Raw genomic sequence first — 6,283 nt, forward strand, 5'->3', positions numbered from 1 at the left:
GAATCAGTAGGAGTACATACATTAGAGACTCCCACGGTGAGAGCCTTTCTCCTTTGGTGAATTAGTTAGGTAATGGTAACATGGTATGGATCATGGTTGGCCTTAAGAGGACAGTGCATGTCATTGCCAGTTATCATGGCGCGTGGAAAAAAGGTGGGATGGACCACACCAGCATAAAAAAATCACTGTCTGTGTTAATTTTTTTAATGGACTTCAACTACCTAAATGGTAAAAACAGTTTCTTTAACCAAGTAGTAATGTTTGATAGCTAATACATTTTTTGTCACTTAGGGTGAAGAGAGAATCTCATCATCAACTCACATCGTTTATTAATGAAGGTTCGAATTATCTTTTCTAGGTTCAATCAAAGGATCAGATCCAGAAGGAAAACTCATTTCACATGGAATCTTGAAACCATAGTTTAGTTATGGTATGGGATCGAGTATCGACCAATTTTGAAACTAATATTGATACCAGTATGTATCTGTCGTTATCGAGATTGTATTGGACATTTTTGCATTCAAGGATACCAATACCAAAATGGATTATTTTAACCATTTTCCCCTATCTCTATAACGTCTCATTGATCCGATATTTTTAGGTATTGGTATTGGTGTTGGCCGATTCCAACATGGCCGATTCCGATATTGATTCATAAAATCCTAATCGAAACTAATCAAGGAATGTTGTGCTTTCCATGTGGGATTGTGTTGAGTCTATCATATTAGTTGAAGTCTTCGATCGAATGAAACATGTTCTAGAAGAAGGCCCCTCTCCTCATCCCCAAGAAATAAAAAAATAAATAAAATGGCAAATGTATTATAATTATAAGTGTGGGATGTCTAAATGACATCTCTATATGTGTATATAGATTATAATCTTCTTTTGATTACCCCTTGTCTTATTTTCAACAATTTTTTTAAGTTTAGGATAAAAATGGCTTATCAAAAATAATTTGATAATGATTTATTGTTTGTCATTAATTCATTATCAAAAGTTGTCATTATGTTTTTATATTTTTTAATACACATGTGAAATGACAAAATGTACCCTCAATAGAAGAAAAAAATGTGTTATATTAAAAAGGCAAAAAAATAAGGTTACAAATTATTTGACACCGCAAGAAATGTCAATAAGAAAATCCCAATGAGTTTTAATGTAATGTAGAAATAGTCCCTTACTGTTTCCCTCTTTTATACATTTATTAATGTATACCTATATGTTATTGGTGCACCTCTTTGTCACTAAAGGTGGTAAAGAGAGAAGTTGTAATCTTCTTTATTTACTTCTTATCTTATTCCAAACATTATTCAAGTCAAGAGTATAAAAAAAAAAAGGATTACTCCTTATCTTATTTTCAAAAGTTATTCAAGTCATGAGTATTTTCAAAAAAAAAAAAATTAGAATAATTTGAAACTGACTTATCATTATGTTATTCTAAAAAATTGTTATTGTTCATGTGAAATAACAAGATTAACCCTCAATAGAAAAAAAGAAAAAGAAAGAAGTATGCCATACTAAAATAGCAAAAACGTATAGTAATAATTTATTTTTCATCAATTTTAGTTACAATACGATTTTCCCTATGTTATTAGTTTCAGTGTCCCCCTTCACCCCAAAAAAATTCTCAGGTCCCCCCTACAACAAGCATGAAAGGTAATTTTTCATATGTTATTTAGCCAACAAAAAAAAGGGGAAATTTTCCCTCATACCCCATAGTATCAGTTTACTTGCACTTTCAATTGTATATACCAAAAGTTTTCATGCACGGTCATGCATGTGCACAACCCGCATTAAATGCAATCAGATTGGCATAAATGCTTATCCAAAATGCATAAACATCCCTACCGTCTACTTGACAAAATCGATGAGAGAATCTCTTCTGTACGAATATCATCCCCTATGTATATTATAGGAATGAAGAAAGTCGCAATAAGAAAAGAAAAGGTTTAGCAAATGAAAATGGATGTTTCAGAAGTCATGTACTCTTTTTATTTGGCTTATGTTGAGGGCCATACATTATAATTCTATGAAACACAATAATATTTTTTGGGGAAACATGAAGCACACTAATTTATTAGAGAGAGAGAGAGACGTGCAATTGTTTACAAATACATGATATTTTATAGAGAAAAAGAACTCTGTCAGGGAGTGTGACGAGTCTATCTCTCTCCTCCTTGTATGAAAAGACAACTCTACCCCCTTATTTTTAGGAGAGAGATAGACACAAGGGAGTATTGGTGTAAGCCACACTCCCAAACAAAAGCTACTTGCCTATATTGTAATAGGACCAGGTTTTCCTCCACCCACGGTGAATGGGATCCGAAGGGTATTTTGAAAATATACTAAAACCTTATAGGGTTTGCTAACTTTAGGATGGTGGATGAATCGTACTCTATAAGTGGAGGAAAACTTTCTCCTTTTATAATATGTCAAATGTTTTTATGGGAAAAGGTACTTGAGGCGCCAAGGAGGGTACGCTAGCACCCTCTCTCTCTCTCTCTCTCTATCATTCTCCTCTTCACGTGAAATGACATTGCCATCCCCTATGTATGAAACCATTTCGTTGTTCCTCACTGGTGCACTCCTCTATGCCGCTTGCTCAAAGAACTCTCTCCGACTTTAACTTATTTTTTTTTAAGATATCTTTTAGTTTTAGTTTGACATTGTTAGTTAAGGGAAAAATAACTCTATGGGAGGGCGTGGCCCCTGTGCCTAGATAAAGAGGGGGTCAAATGACTACCCTGCACTCCCATGAAATGCGATATTGACGCCCCATGTTGCTTCCACGTACTTTCATTGGCCCTTCTGCGTGCACAGGGGCCATGCTCCCCTCATAGGGAAATACTTATCCGTAAGTTATATATATATATATATATATATATATATATATATATATATATATATATATATATGGAAGGGTTTGCTACCTTGTCATGTGGCCTTCGCAGAATGAAGGGGTGCATAGGGGCATCCAATAGGAAGGGTAAGCGAACATTCTTGTTCTAGTATTTGAATCATTATGACGTCAAAACAAAAAATTAGAGTGCACTTTGTGCAACCATACATGGTAATATAGTTGAAGTGTTTTGATTCATAATTACATAGCTTGAATGGTGCACGTTATTCAATTACTCGCTTGTAGTCATGCTTAACAACTTATAAACATAGGTATCAAATTTTTCCTCACCCATAATGAAGGGAGGATCCCTTACCCATGACCATCGGTGATGAACCCAAATTCATGCCAACCAATCGGAGATCGCCACGCTGCATGACCCAGAAGAGTGGGCCAAGACAGAATCAGTGAAGCACCATCCACCAACACCCATGGGCGCCAACCCCCTTGGGAGCGTGGACCTCCCTGGGCACCAACCCCCTTGGGGCGCAGACCCCTTCTCCGAACACGTCATCCCCGGGCAAGTCTCCCTCGAACACGACAGTCACCATCACCATCAACAAGGCACAGATCGCATCACCAAGGACTCTAGGCCACCGCTTATCGAGTCACGTAGTTTGAACGAACTCATGCACCAGAAACCCCATCTACCATGTAGATGAGGTCTATCCACCAAGGACGCCAAGTCTATCAGGACACTACTTCTTACAGGAAGACAACTACCAAGTCTATCAAGGACACCACGTCTCTCCGAAAGACGACTACTAGGTCTACCGTGACACCACGTCTCACAAGAAGACAACCTATCAAGGATAAGCCCTGCTACTCAGGGACTCTATCACCTATGGTAAACACTCTACATCAACTAGGACTCTCCACACCGCCATACACTATCATAAAAGGTAAGGTACACAACCCCATCAGGGGACATCTTAACTCATATTGAATACTACTATTCATCTGTTTGCTCAGGGAGATCTAACTTAGGCATCGGAGAGTCCTAGGCCGGAATCACACCGATTCTCCTTTATCACCCCAGGGTCTTTTGCAAGTTACGGCACTCGAAGGACAGCTGAGCGATTTCTTGACGCAACAATCGATACCGTAAATGATCAGAGAAGGATATATTCAAATTCATCAACGAGAATAGTGAGTTTGTTGATGAGACTGTTTGTTGACAAGATAAGAGTCTCATCGTATGATCACATCAGACCAGGGATTCTTTCTGTCCCAGTAAGAAAACAAATCTTTTGTCTAAACATAAAAACCAAAACTTCATTTTGACTTTTGAAGCCATCCAATATGTTTCACTTTCAATGGTAAAGGTGACAGACTTTTGCCTAAACTTAATATCTCAAACTTTATTTTGTCTTTTGATGCCATCCAATATGTCTCACTTCCAATGGCAAAGTGACGGTGGTTCATGCGTCCTTGTTGTGGGTGCTCAGTGAATGCTATGACCACTATGGGCATATTTGGAATTTTCTTCGAACTGCAAAATTATGTGTTGGATGCGCTAGTTGCGTCTCCAACTTTTATCTTCTCCTTTGGTTGATGTCTTGATGACAAAACCCCATCTCTCTCTCATTTATGTGTTTTTGACTAAGAGTATTAATATTTAGAAAAAAAAAAAAAAAAAAAAAAAAAAAAAAAACTAAAGGTGTTAATTGCTTCAATTTCAATTAATCAATTCAGATCAAAATACGAAGGATAAAAATCATAATCGAAGCGTTTATTAAACGATTCCAATATCTTAAGTCAAAATCAATTAATAAATAGCTTTGGTTATGCGTTTTTTCGTTAAATGTTTTTATGGGGTTCAGTTTCGTTTTTGTTGTGTGTTTGAGTTAACAATTTTGGGTCCAATTGAAAACGAACTTATTTTTTAAAACCCAAATAATTAAATTTTGAAGCTGCAAGCCTGCAACACTTGAACCACGACATCTAGGCCTAATTTGTGACTTAAGAAATAAAAATAATTTAAATAATGTACATGATGTAAATCATCAACAAAACAGTATAGAGTGTATAAAGAATGTTAGGAATAACCGGTTTTGTAATCGATTAGTATGTATAATCGGTTCGATAGCATACTAGTTCCAATTGATTTCTATCGGTTCAAAACCGATAGTTTAACCATTTTTTTTAACTGATTAAAATCAAAATCAAACCATTTAATGAAGAGTTTCACTTATTAAAACCAAAGCCAAAGCCATTTAATAAATATTATTTTTTGGTAGAATTTAATAAGGGGAATTATTATCGTAACAAGGGTCTGTTATTTATCCAAACATAACAAGACATCGATTACCCTTTAAAAAATTCTGTTAAGGATATGATTGAAAATAAATTTATGAGGATAGTTGAGTAAAATCATATTCCTAGTTGGAAAATTGAAAAAAACCAACAACTTCAACTAATTTTTGTAATAAAGGACTAAAACGTAATTGAGCACAATCCATCTTCCCAAAATCATCTACCAACATCTCTCTCGTCTCTCAACCCTGAACCCAATCTCTCTCCCTTATTTTTGACGGAGCTATCGATTCCCTCTCTCCCAGACTCTCGTTCCCTCATCCTTCGTTCCCTCCATATTGTGTGACATCCGATGTCAGACTCCAAACTGAGGCAGCAGTGCAGCATCGTGCCACGGTCAAGTCATCAAACTCTGAGGTTCCAAAGGAAAGCTTGTAATCAGATTTTCATACCTATATGTCAAGTAATACATACCCACCATTTCAGAAACAAATCTGAATAAAAATTCAGGCCTAATGAACATTGTAGGTGTGCAAATAGAGCTATCAAACTTGAGGTTTATACTGCTATTGCTCCTATGGTACATCATATCAGCTTGGAATTTCATCTATTTCTGAAGCTGAAGTTTTGTTGTTGCTAATGTTGGAAGATTTGATACCGTGTTGATGGCATTTGCTGAGCAAGTTAGAGAGGATTCTTAGAAGCCGAAGCCATTTCAAGCGCCAGGTTCTCAGAAGCAATTTTTGGGTAAATTGCATCTTCTAATTCTTAGCTGTTTCAGTCCCCTTGATTGGGTTGTCGAAAAAAATTAGTAGCTTTTATAAGTTGGAGAGGATTGGGTGAAGAGTCAGCTTTAGAAATTGGGGATTGAAATTTTTTTTCTTCTAAGTCTTGCATGACTCAAATTAGTACCGAGCAAAGACACAACTATCTTGTACTTGAACACAGCCTCCCCAGCTTCCACCATTATCTCTATGTCAGATTTGTTAGTTTCTTCAACCCCTACATGTCTCCCCCGATCCAAGGACCAAACCCTAATTAAAGGTGAAAAGCTGAGATAGAACAACACCGTGGGAGTCCCAGTCGCATTCTTGGCAGAGCACGAGATTGTCGCAAGAGCAATGCACA

Source organism: Telopea speciosissima, chromosome 8, assembly GCF_018873765.1.
Source record: "Telopea speciosissima isolate NSW1024214 ecotype Mountain lineage chromosome 8, Tspe_v1, whole genome shotgun sequence".
NCBI classification, from domain to species: Eukaryota; Viridiplantae; Streptophyta; class Magnoliopsida; order Proteales; family Proteaceae; genus Telopea; species Telopea speciosissima.